The sequence below is a fragment of the Lactuca virosa genome, chromosome 6 (assembly GCF_052849685.1).
Source record: "Lactuca virosa cultivar CGN04683 chromosome 6, Lactuca_virosa_CGN04683_v6, whole genome shotgun sequence".
Taxonomy (NCBI): domain Eukaryota; kingdom Viridiplantae; phylum Streptophyta; class Magnoliopsida; order Asterales; family Asteraceae; genus Lactuca; species Lactuca virosa.
This window is the reverse complement of record NC_136431.1, coordinates 25,357,388-25,372,244: the sequence shown is the minus strand read 5'-3', so window position 1 is coordinate 25,372,244 and position 14,857 is coordinate 25,357,388.

Sequence of the window (14,857 nt, the reverse complement as noted above, 5' to 3'; positions counted from 1 at the left end):
TTGGAAGGCCCCGACTCGACGAGTAGGCACTGTAAAGGGAAACCCTAATTTTTAGGGGTTTGTACCCCATTTAAAGAACTTATGGATCATTTGCAGCCTCTTCCATCGCTCTTTCATCCCAGAGAGACCCTAGTTTGATCCTTGCACCTTCTTGAGTGAGAGAGAGAGAGAGTGATTTTGAGAGTGATTTTGGTGTAGTTGTGAAGGATTTTGGAGCTTGAAGAAGAAGGAGCAAGGAGAGAAGTAATAGATCCGACATCTACTATGTATTGACAACCATTTTGAGGTATAAAGTCACTATCTTGACCTTTAATTGATTAGATCTCTTTTCTTGGAAGTAAATGATCACTTTTGGTGCCAAAAGGGTGTCATCCTCGGATCTGGACCTGTCACAAGGATATGGTTCCAGATCTGGATACCTCTAGGTCTATAATGACATAAAGTTGCTCACTTTATCCAACTTAGGCCCTTTCCATGCAAAAAAACCTTGAAGGAACCTTAGTTTTGGTGTTTTAGCCTTGTGAGGCCTTGCATGCACGTAAAGTTTGCAACTTTACATGGTAACTACACTAGGAGAAGTTGGATCTGAAGTTTGGGACCTTGGATCCCACTGGAAAGGATTGAACACAAAAAGGGCTAAAGGGACTCGTCGAGTGCCTTAACCAACTCAACGAGTCAGGTAGGGTTTACCCGTTTTCAAGATTCTGAATGAGTGCAGTGAAGGATTAGAGTTTTTGGTCTGCATGAGTTTTCGGTCTTCTGGACATTAAGGAACTCGACAAGTTACATAGGTAACTCGGTGAGTTGACGAGTTACTCAGGTAACTTGACGAGTTGTTGGATGCACTCGGCGAGTTGAGGTCAACATGGACTGTTGACCTTGACCGTCGACCTTGACTTTGACCAGGGTTGACTTTGAGGGTTGTTATGGTTTTTCGGGATTGTGACAAGTAAATCACAATGATGCTTATAGGCAATTGAGTTGGAGCTGTGTGTTGGACTTATCGGATCTTACCTTGTCAGTTCAGCATTCGAGAGGTGAGTCTTCTTACCATACCAATGGGTCTAAGGCACCAAGGCCGGCCCATTTTATGATATGTGGATTTTCGATTGATTATGCGTTATGTTAGTATGACATTTACATGGAAGACCCCGGGCGGTTCCCGTGGCAATAGACTGAGACCATGTGGGGGTTCCCATGGCATTTTCTGTAAGACCTTGGAGGGTTTCCATGACATCCTAGTATAATTGCATGTTTAGTTTATATGATATTTGCTTGGTAGTGAAGACCATGTGGGGGTTACCATGTCAGTTAGTGAAGACCATGTGGGGGTTCCCATGGCAGGAAGACCATGTGGGGGTTCCCATGGTAGGTAGTTAAGACCACGTGGGGGTTCTAGTGGCACTAGGTGTAAGACCCTAGAGGGTTTCCATGGCTTCCCTATATGTTTGTATACATGGCTTATGTGGTTTATGTAGCTTTTATAGCTAATATAATTATGTGATTATGTGGATTGTGTGGGGTATGCTCTGGGGGACTCACTAAGCATTAGCTTACAGTTTGTGGATTTGTTTCAGGTACATCTAAGCCTAAGGGCAAGGGCAAGGCTTGATGACGTGGCATGCACTCTCTCTCAGGCGTTTTTATGGGACACTCTGATGATTTGAAATAACATTGTTATTGATATGAATTTGAAAACAATTGTAATTGAGATTTTATGGTTTATGGAAAGTGTTTTTGGCTATTGAAAAATGAAAATTTTCTTTTGAAAATTAGGTCGTTACACTCCTTCAAGAAAAGCACCAAAGAACACTCTTTAAGCTCACACACACTCAAAATAAAGGAAAGAGGCACAATTAAGGTTTTCCTTTGTACCGAGGGGACGGTGAGGGAGGCTAACAATGGGTCATAAGGTCTTTAAATAGGGTGCAAAACCCTGAAAATTAGGGTTTCATGTTCAGCCCTCAACTCGTCGAGTTGGGGCCTTCCAACTCGTCGAGTAGACCTTAAAGATACACGGCCATTTAAAATTCTACACGACGAGATGGAGCCTCCCAACTCGTCGAGTTGCCATGAAAATTAGTATATATTAAGATTTAAATTCATACCTGGGAATCGGGGTGTTACAAGGATTCATTTTTTTACCTAAAATCTTAAGTTGCGATTTGAATGGATGATCTTTATGATAGGTAGTATATTTATAAGATTTGGTATAAATATTTATTTGTTTAGTGTCTGATTAAGGGTATTTTATAAATTCTATGTTTTATACTTCAATACTGTCAAGTAGGGACCGGCTAGATGAGAAGTGTCGGAGGGCAGGACCATTTTAGCATATAGCCGTTCTGAAATCCAGCAACTCAAGCGACAGTTCAAATTAGTCACCTCTCTCATAAGTAGTCTATCCATATGGTAATTAATAATAATACTTTAATTGGATTTAACTAATTTAGAGTATACTCCCTAGGTTATAGTTATAGTTCATAAGGAATTACTAGTTCGATATAACCTGTAGCTCTAATACCAATCTGTCACGCCCTCGGCCGGCGGCGGAAACGCCGAGCTGTGCGACGTAGGGATAATTGGATCGAGGCAAACAAATATATTGAACAATACACATAAATATAACACAAAGGATACTTTTATTCAATATAATTTGTTCAGAGGTTACACTGTTTGGTAGATCAAGCACGCATCCTAAACATAACTAGAAAATAAACAGACATAAATAAACTCCAGCAAGCTTCCTTGATGACATCCTCCTCAGTATAGCTATCCTCCTCACTCATCTCCCTGAGAATATGTCACACCCCTGAACCAGACGGCGGAAACGTCCGGGGGCTTGCGCGTGACTTCATCTTGTAATATCATCACAATGTAAATAATTGAAACAAGACAACACCATCATCATACATATCAAATACAACCAACATTGTTTACATCAAATACAATATCATAAATTACATGTTCAAAATATTTAATGTATGATGATAACACAAAATATAACAAATTCCACCATTTCCTGCTGACCTTTTTCTTAACGATTCCCTGAGAATACAAGTTATTTTGAAAAACAAAACGTCAACATATATAATGTTGGTGAGTTTATAAGCATATTTGAATGAAAAGTTTTGAATTGTTTGTAAACACCAGAAAATCCGATATTTTCTGAAAATGGTTTGAACGTGATGTATCAAAATCAAGTATTAATGCATGTGTGTTCTCTGTATTTGAAATGTATAAAAATGTAATCCATATAAAAATCCTGTATTTTCTGTAGTACGAAAAGATATTGTTTAACGGTTATTACCCCAGAAAATCCGATATTTTCTGTTTATAAAAGTGTTGTGGTCTCAACCTTAAGACCGAATTACAGTATATGTATGCTTCTGTATCCACAAGATTTTATATGTATTCTATAAAATTATGTTGGAGAGGATTTCTAAGTGAGCCGTTTTAACCATGCTTGATTTTTGACGAGTTCGCATGTCGTGGCGTTCTTAGGCGCCGGTTCGATTTACGGTAAGGTTTGTCACCCTAGACTGGCCTAGTCTAGCTGTAGCGAACAGCTCAGGTGTGGGGAGTCACCCCGTATAGATCTATACACAAACTCTCACTCTCCCTCCAGGAGACTCTGGTTAGAACTACAAGCTACGATCATACACTCTAGAGGTGTCAACCGACAAGTCTCACTAGATCATTTATTGTTTTCACACGAGTATTGAATTACGCTATGTATAACGTTTTCGTATATATAGTTAAGATTTGCAAAGCCCAGAAAATAGGTATATGAATGTATAAGGCCCAACAGACATGTAAGGGAGCAGCTATAGCCCACTAAGCATGTGATGCATAGATTGGGCCCATTAAGCATGTTAATGGGTCACAAAGGCCCAAATTAACATGTGGTAATCATATTAGGTCCAACAATATGTAAACGGGCCACAAAGGCCCAAATAGACATGTAATGGATATAGTAGGCCCAATATCACGAAATTTACTTTTATGGCCCCAAATATATATTAAATATTATTTTTGACCCATTTTTATAGAAATTGACATTTTTGGTCCAAATATATATAAAATATTATTTTCGGCCCATTATTACCAAGATTTACATTTTCAGCCCATTTCTGATAAAAATGGCATTTTCGGTCCAAGTTTTGGAAAAATTTGCATTTTTAGCCCAAATCCAAATAATTTGACATTTTCAACCCATAAAACCGTAAGTTTTACATTTTAGCCTCAAACTTGTGTAAAATAACAATTTAATCCATAAAAATCAGAATTTTTACAACTTTGGCCCACTAAAACCGAAAAGCCCATTTTTAAGGCCCATTATGCAAAAATTTACGTTTTTGGCCCCTTAATCACCAAGATATCGTAAAAACCCATTTCTTTTATAAAAATGACTCCTTTAGTCATTGTAAAACCGTAAATGCCAAGAAAGTCTCATCTTTTTGGTTATTTGTCAAAAATGGCCCTTTTTCAAGATTTTGTTTAGTTTCTTATGAATCTTCACATGTTTAGCACATGTATCCTTATAGTAAGTTGTATAAGGTGTTGTAGTTTCCAAATATTTTCTAGATCTATAAAGTTCTTTACACAATCACAACATACACTTAGAAAACACACATAAACATGCACAAATACATAGATCTAACACATAGCAACTTGTATTCCCCCAAAAAACAAAGTAAAACCGAAAAACAAGGGGTATGAACTCACTTTGCCTTGATGTTTTCGGTTCTTGGTGGTAAAATGAGTAGATCTCGGCCCTAGGAAACTTCCTGAGAAGGATTTTCGAACTCTATGAAGCAAAGATGTATAAATCATGAGATGTTATGGTTTAAGAAGAGATTTTTGAAGAAATCAAGAAGCTAAACCATAGATCCAAGTGAGAACTTACCAAAGATGATGATATTGGTGAAAAACCTTCTTGGAATTACCCACAAATCTTGAAAAATCTAGAGGAAGGAAGAGAAGTTCTTGAGAGTGTTTGAGGGTGTTTGGAAGAAAAATGGAGGTGGTGTGATGGGGGTTTCGGCCGAGGGTAATAAGGAGAGGGGGAAGAGAAAAATTGAAGTGATGTTTGCATGGATACCCACCATGCAAACATGAGGTGTCAAAGCCAAATAAATCCTTCATTTTTTTTTGTTTATATGCATAATGTGGGTTGGGCCGAGATTTGGGCTAGGAAGAAAGAAATTGAGGAGATTTGAGCCTTTACTTGAATTGTTCGAATTCATGAAGCCCAAAAAAAACAAATAACCTTGATTGAATTTGGCTACCCCGAACCTATAATCGTTAATCTTGCGAGAGCCAGAAAGATATGTATAGATCTATACGGGGCTGACACCCCCACCTACGATTGCTAGCTACAATCCCGATAGTATAACTTTCTTTATATATATATATATATATATATATATATATATATATATATATATATATATATATATATACAAGCGTTATTCGACGTTCGATGAAGCTTCGTGCGGGGAAATTATTAGTCTACTATGTCGATTATGGGGGCTTATGGTAATACAAACCGAAAACCTTAAGTGGTCAACTACTTAGAGGGACGCCTTCGAGTAGTTTAAAATTATAATACACTATGATCAATAAAATATCCTACAATATATTATAATAAATTAGAATTAGTAAAATATACTAGAAATTATTAAAGTTAGGATTGGTAAAAATACCTTAAACAATGAAATAAATGTTTTTCTAAAAGAAAAAAGGATTCTTAATTAGAACAATCGAATAAAGCGGAAAACTATAAAAACCTGTGAACTCACCAATATTATATTGACGTTTTCAAAATACATGTATTCTCAGGAAGATGAGTGAGGACGATAGCCATATAGAGGAGGATGTCGTCAACGAAGCTTGTTGGAGTTTTTTTTTTTCTATCTGTTTATTTTCTAGTTATGTTTATGATGCATGCTTGATCTACCAAACAATGTAACCCCTGAATAAATTATAACGAATAAAAGTATCGTTTGTGTTATATTTCTGTGTATTGTTCAATATATATGTTTGCCTCGATCCAATTATCCATACGTCGCACAGCTCGGTCATTCCGCTGCCGGTCGAGGGTGTGACATCTATCTATACAAATACTTTTTTGTTTATATGCTGCAAGTGATTATATATATATATATATATATATATATATATGTGTGTGTGTGTGTGTGTGTGTGTGTGTGTAATTACATAAATGGTCATTGTGGTTTCCAAGATTGGCAAGTGTAGTCTCTATGTTACACGTATGATCTCTGTGGTTTCTAAAACTTTCATGGTGGTCCCTTGAACACATGAAAAGACTTCTTTGCCATTTTAAATTTCTTTTATATTTTCTTTTATTTACTTTAATTAAAAAATACTAATAAACTTAACATGATTAATCCCTTATCTCACCACCATCTATCGGTGACAGTTTTAGACAACCTTAACCCATCGACACTAAACCATCGCACCACCATCTAGCAGCGCCAAACCCTCCGTTACTGTCAGTTCATTGATGGGTCTTTTCTAATTGATTACTCTAATTGGTGGGTCAGAGATGACATTCGTTCCATGCTTTTTGGATTTGTGATGTTTCAAAAATGTCACATGTTATTTATTAGTGACAGATAGATGTATGTGTGTGTTTAGTTGCATGTCTATGTGTGTTTAGGCGCTAAAAAATTCCACAGATCCCTTACAAAATTCATCAGAGTATATAGATATTAAACCAACATTTTGAAAAAAAAAAACAAAAAAAATAAGTCATCAAGGTTGTCTTTGTTGATGCTAATTTCTAGTTGGGGATCCTCCCTTTACACTAAAATGAAGCTAATTTAATAACAAGTTGACATGGTTCTAGATTAGGGCAGTTCCGAGTTGAACCAACTCCATTCCCAACCTATTCCAACTCTACTTTTGTTGTCTTTTTTCCTTTTCATGGTTTACATGTTCAAATGATATAGCGAGAGTAGATATTATGGCAACTTTTTCCTTCCCTTATGCTTCAAGCATTTAGCCTTTTATAATGTTTTCATCACCATTAAATGATACATACCTTGAATTGACTCAGAAATAGGGGGCTTTGTTTTGTTTTTGGTGGTTGCTACCAGACACAAAACAATATGCGTAGATACACCCCTAGTCTTGATACATACAAAAGTAAAAAGACCCAGACCCATGTTCTTGATCTTTATATGCATACATGCAATCCAAATGTTGCTACCAGAAGATCGTAGGTGGTGAAGGGAGGCATAAAGATAGATAGCCGGTGGTGAAAAGATTTTACCAATAGTAGGAGCTCTTGGTGGTGAAAAGACGAATGAAAAGGGGTTGGTGAATTTGGGTACCGGTACGGTGGGGGTGAAGTGTGGTGGGTGGGGTGTTTTTTGTTTTATTTTCTTATTAGGTTAAATTTAGTTAAAGAGAATGTTAAAAGAAATAATAAAAGACAAAAAGGTAATTTTATATGGCTTAAGATCAACCATGTAACTTTTAGAAACCACATGGACCATGTTTGTTAAAAAAAAATTAGCATATATATATATATATATATATATATATATATATATATATATATATATATATAGAGCAAGGATCATTTGAGAACTCAAAGTTTCCCGAGAACCCGAGAACTAAACAATGACCGTTAGATTAAAATAATAAAGAGTTAGGATGTTTTGTGGCATTTTTGTAAATACCTAAAAATAAAAAGGGACGGGGGCATCTTATTAAAATAAATCAAGGGCATTTAGGGAAACTGTAATTGATACCCCATTATCAGATTAATCACGTCGACTCTCTCCCTACATCTCTCTCTCTCTCTCTCTCTCTCTCTCTCTCTCTCTCTCTCTCTTCATCCCGTCCCTCTCCCTACACCTTCATCACGTCAACTTCATCGCTGATCGTTTGATGAAATCCAATGCCACCATCTGAAAGTCATGGCAACCTCCGGTAATCGTCACCATATCGATTAATTGCCTTCTTCATCGTCACTCCCCCACTTCTCTTTCTCCCTCACACACATAAACACACACACATACACACGTCTTTACGCCTTTGCGACGATGATTCCTTCGATCAGGATAACATCGATGAGAGATTGAAAGAGAACACGACGATGAGAAATCTCTCTCCTCCTATCGTCGCCTCACCTCTTCCTGTTTCAGTCAATTGCAAAAATTAGGGTTTGCAATTGTTTTCTGATCCACAATTTCAATTTCGTGTTAAGATTCGAAATCAATATACAAGACTAGCAACACGACCATCACGAGTTAGAAATCGACACACGAGTTGGCGATGGAAGGGAAAAAAATATTTGGAAGATACGATAGAATCGAGATTTCAGATATTATCTTCGATAAAATCAATGGAGCTCTCAATGAAGCTCGACTCCGATACAAAGCATATGTTGCAACTCTTTGTTCTGTTCTCAGTGCTATTCTAAATTCTAAGGTAATGTTTCCAATTTTTCAATAAGATCGTAATTTTCTCTTCATTTTCAAGTATCTGATCCATTAGGAATCTGATTATCAAACTGTTTACAAACCTTGTAAAAACTATAAATCAAAGATGCTTATGTGTTTGCTTTTGCTATGTTTAAGGGTTGAAAAACATGATATGAATAATGATTTTATGATATTTCCTTTTGAATTTTTCATCTGCAAATGAAGGTTAACGCTTATGACATTGATACAATGTTAACTGATGAAATAGATGTTGATTAGTTGGAAGAGAGTGTCTCGGGAGAACTTATACAGCTCTATTATTTTTCAGCAATTTTGCTAGACATTATATGCTTCATCTTTGCCAGTCAAGAAATTTGGTTAGCATTCTCTCTTATAATCCTTCATTTGTATTTTTTTTTTCAGTTTCATCTAAAATAGTTCAGCTTGAGGTGTATGTAGGAACATTTCTTTAGAGATTTATGGAGAATTTGTTATATTTTTAGTGAAATTGACTTTATTAATGCAAATAATTGGGATCACAGTAAGATCATCATCCTTATTTTCATGGATTCAGATGTATAGATTGGGACCTTCACTTGTAGATAGTATTTATAGTTTTTAGGATTATTATTACTATTGTTTACATGACCTACAAGTCCATTATATCTGTTAGTTTTAGACTTTTATCTTCATCAGAGTTTGTTATCCATCTGCTAAAAATACTTACTATGCAGGATCTTGATGAAGGCTGCAACGGCATTGATGACAAAAAGGCTTCCTTACTAATGATGAACTTCACTATTGAGGAAGTCAAGTTTGCAATAAACAAACTTGGTATTGTAATTTGTATTTATTTTAAATCATACAAAATATATTTTACCAATTTGTTTTTCTTCTCGTGATTCTTAATAGGTGAAGATGCTCCTGTGAACGAACTTGTAGATTTCATCTTTGCTGCTCAGTTAGCTAATGCAGATGATAAAAGAATCAATGTTGAATTTCAGAAAAAGGTTTGGCTGTTCCACCATTAGTCTATCCTTAATCCTTGTAAGTGAGGTCATTTTGTTCTAAAACAGGATATGCTTATTGTAATTGCAGAAAAACTATGGAGTGGGCTTGAACATTTTGTATTTGATTGGTTGATCAATGCTGACAGGTAAGGGCAAGTTATCTTCAGAAACTTGAAGATATCTAGTTGATATGCTCATTGATTTCAAGTGGCATAATTAGAATTATGTAATGTGGTGTTGTGTTTATTTGATAAATTTTCTCATTACAGGGTTGTAAGTCAGGTTGAATATCCTTTGTTGGCTAATTTGAGGGGGCTCTTTCTAGACCTAGTTGCACAGCTTGTGGGTGCTTTATCACAGATGAGGTGATTGGTAAATTTGGTCAGTTTTTTTTCTTACTATGTGTTTATTGATGCCTAAGACTGAAGTGCATTTTAGAAGAAAGCAATGCATGTTTTGTTTATTTGTTTATTGATTCCCAATCAAAAGCTTATGCATATTCAATATTAGATTGTGCAACTGAAATTCGCCTATAATCGCCATGTTCTCCTTTTCTTTTCAGGGTAGTTGGAAAGGGTTGCAAGTTAGTTGGATGTGGTACTGTTGTACCTATTCTTGAAGTTTCTAATGATGATCTTTCTAACATTGTTGACACAAATGATGAATGGATATCTGTTTGAACTGGAATCCGTAATTGTCGAGTTCTTACAGGTTGGTTTGACTTAATGCATAAAGAATAACTTAATATGAAACTTGAGGCGAATGAGTCTTTACCAATTCCCATTAAGTCCCTAACTTTTTATAAATTTGTCCTCATCTTGTCCACACAATAACAAGATTGTCTTCATGTTAAGCCATATGAGAGAGATTGGAAGAGAACATTGTATAATAAGTTCAAGACTTATAATCTGGACAACTATGGTTGCTTCTTTTTTACTTAGTTAAATTTATAAAAAGTTTAACGTTGTAATTACATGTGATTCACATGTAAATCACATGTAATTCATATGTGAATTACATGTGATTCACATGTAAATTACATATGATTCACACGTAAATCACATGTAATTCACATATGAATTACATGTGATTCACATGTAAATCACATGTAATTCACATATGAATTACATGTGATTCACATGTAAATCACATATGAATTGCACGTGATTCACATGTAATTCACATATGAATTACATGTGATTCACATGTAGTTCACATATGAATTGTAATTTACATATGAATTACATGTGATTATCATGTGATTCACATGTAAATCACATATAAATTACATGTGATTCACATGTAAATCACATATGAACTACATGTGATTCACATGTAATTCACATATGAATTACATGTGATACACATGTAAATCAGATATGAATTACATGTGATTCACATGTAAATCACATATGTATTTTTGTGAATGTTTTTGCATCAATCAATTTCTTTTTAATTTTCTTGTAGATTTGGAAGAAATTGTGGTGAATATTGAAGAGGTGGAAAATGATAAATTGAAGAAAATATGGAAATATTAACACGAAGACATGAAAACGCTTTAAAATTTGTAGTATTTTTTTATTTTTTATATTTTATTTTGTATCGAATAAAATACTTGTACTATTATGTTTATAGATTAATTAATAAATATGAGATTTGTTGTGATTTACTTACGAATATTATAGTATAAGAAATATGCATATATGTACCTAAAAATTTACTTTTTTAAAAAAATAATGCAGTTTTTTTAAAAAAAAATTGTAGTTTTTTTGTTAAATACAGTTTTTTCTGAAAAAAAATGTAACTTTCTTTAAAAAAAACTTACAGTTTTTTTGAAAAAATTGCAGTTTTTTTATTTAAAAATACAGTTTTTTTTAAAAAATTGCAGTTATTTTTGAAAAAAATGCAGTTTTCTTTAAAAAAAATTGCATTTTTTTTTATAAACCTGCATTTTAAATTGCAGTTTTCATGTTTTCTATAAAAAAAATTAAAAAACCTGCATTTTAAAAAAAAACGAAAAATACTATTTTTTTAAAAAAAATATGAAAATTTGATTTATGATATAATTTTTAGACATTTATATTAATATGTTAAATAGCACAAAAAATTAAAGATTAAATGAGATTGGTAAGATGACGATCATGTCCTTAATGAATTATTTTTGATCCAACGCTCCACTTTTAGTTCTCGGGTTCTCGGGAAACTATGAGATCTCAACCCTATATATATATATATATATATATATATATATATATATATATATATATATATATATATATATATATATATATATATATATATATATATATATATATATTTTAATAAAAGAATAGTTTTAATCTCGTTTTGACATGTGTCATCTTATTAACCCTCCTAATTAATGCATATTTTATTCTTCTTTTGCATGTGTCACCCTATTAGGTCTTCTAATTAATACATGTCATTTGTCAACCTATTAATTCTCAATTTCAAATTTCAAATTTTAAATTTCCCACTTAAATTACATTAAATTAATAACATTAAAATAAAAATTAAAATCTAATTAATACAAATTAGAAGGTGATATAATTTCACATATTTATTTAAATCAACGATTATAATTTTATATAACTAAAAAAATATCTCTAAATTAATAGTTTATTTAAAATAATTGATTAATAATTTTGAGTTTTCGTTGTGAAAGTTTAATTAATTTTGTAACCGTGATTCCCACGGGTTATAAACTAGTATATATATATATATATATATATATATATATATATATATATATATATATATATATATATATATATATATATATATATATATATATATATATATATATATATATATATATATATATACTATAAAAATCATAGAGCGGTTTTAATAGGCCTCTAGATAAATTATAAAGAACATTGCTATTTTAAGAAATTGTTTATTGTAATTTATGTGAGATTTGTTAGTTGTGAAGGACTTATAAAAAGTAAAACATTGGTGTGCATTATTGAAAATCCGGAAACATTATTGGCGAAAATTGCAATTTGTTCCGATATAATAATTCTGTCTTTCTCTCTAAATTTAAATCATGGTTACAATCCACTAAGTCACCGACGCTTGCTGCAAATTTGTATCGCTTTTATTGGTCCAGCTCACGAATGGGAGTGACCCACCATTCTCTCTATATTTCTCTCTCAACGACCTAAACCCTATTTAACCGGATCCTGTAGTTAAGGAATTAACTAAAGTTAGAGACCGACAAGTTTTCGTTGAATTTACTAAATAACCCTTGGTGCTGTCCACTCTAATACATCGACACACATCGACATCTGACATTGTGTGATACTCCTTTCATCCCAAAAATAAAGAATTTTCCTTTTTTATAACTTTATATTTAAAAATGCATACGATACAATAAATAATTAAATATCATTCAATAACAATAAATATAGTCATTCAAAATAGAAGTCAAAGATCATAGAATTTATTTTATTTGTTCAGTTTTTTATGACATTATAATATGTTTGGTAAAAGTTATTTGTAACTAGCTGTTGTAATCTGGGAAGGTGTATCTATATTGTTGACGATTATTTGAAATTGTTTATTTAAATAATTTAACAAACGTTTTTTCTGAAAAAATGTTTATTAAGCTATTTAAATTTATGACAGACTTTTTAAAAAATATATTTGAATTAGTTTATTTGGTATCAAAACCTAATAATTTGATAAATTATTTTTTAATGTTTGACAAATTTAATAATTGTTTACAATAACAAAAAAACATCTTACATATTATTAATTTTTTGTCTATTTAAATATAAAGTTTATATTTAAAATAATATTTTTTGACAAAAATATATATATCAATAACATTATATATATATATATATATATATATATATATATATATATATATATATATATATATATATATATATATATATATATATATATATATATATATATATATATATATATATATATATATATAGGAGGTTCAATTGAGAAAAAAAAAATGTTGAGAATGCGGGGAATCATTCTCAGCCACTCATTTATTTTTGACGCAAAAGCCTCCGTCGTACCAGCGGAAATGAGAAATGAATAGACATGTGTTTTCCAACAAAACATATTTCCTTAAACTATGCTAATCATTACCTTAATATATACAAAAACATAGTTTTTTTTTCGTTTTTTTAATTTTTAAGAAGCTATTTTTTATCGAAAAAATATTTTAAATATACCAAAATTCATGGTTTTTTATTCTCTACAAATAGACATCCATATTGATATAGTTTTAAGATAAAATAAAAAATTTATTTTTTTTATATTTTCAGCTATCGTTATTCATAACTGAATAAAAATGCATCAGGTTTAATTACAGTACATTCGTTATTCACTTATTAATAAAAAGTATGATTAATTTTTTTTACAATTTAAGTATCATTCATATATGAATATAGCATATAATAAACATAGTATTTCATATTTAAATATTAGACGATGCATTCACTTGTGAATATTAACATAGTATATTCACCTGTGAATATTAGATGATATATTCACTTATGAATATTAAATGATATTTTCATATGTGAATATTACATAGTATTACATGATATATCACATGTGAATATTACATAGTATATTCACTTGTGAATATTAGATGATATATTCAGTTATGAATATTACACAGTATATTCACATATGAATATTACAAGGTATATTCACTTGTGAATATATTCACTTATGAATATTAGATGGTATTTTCACAAATATATATAATTTTCATATGTTATTCACATATGAATAACATACAGACTTGCATATTTGTTTTGTGTTTTTAATAATCATATACTGATTCATGTGAGAAAACATATTCATATGTGAATATAACGTGGTAATTTAGTTTATGCATTTCATCAAACAGTTGGAGTGCATACAATTTAACTATTTTAAAAATGTTAAAAACATGATACTTCCAATTCAAGTTATCAATTCCAAATCATCATATACTTCTGATTTCGACTTCAGATGCGACATCCTATGTCCGATCGATTTCTCATTTTGATTTTGATTTCCGAAAATCCGATTGGGAACCTGTGAGTACCGATTCCGAGTCCTTCAATGTCGATTGTGACTGCGAGTCCAGAACTCTGATTCCAATTTCATGAACAGCGAAGAAATTCCGATTCCAACTCAGTTCGTTTGCGAATCTGGGAAATTCCAGTTCCAAATCCGTTATGAACTTTAACAAATGCTTGCAAGCTACAAACATTCGGAATATTCAACAAAGAAATCGATGAAATTGATGAATTTGGGTTGCGAATCTGTCTTGAACGGCGAACCTCCCAGCCACGAATATCGATGATTGATTAACATTGGATGACATTGATGATGGTTTAGTTGAAG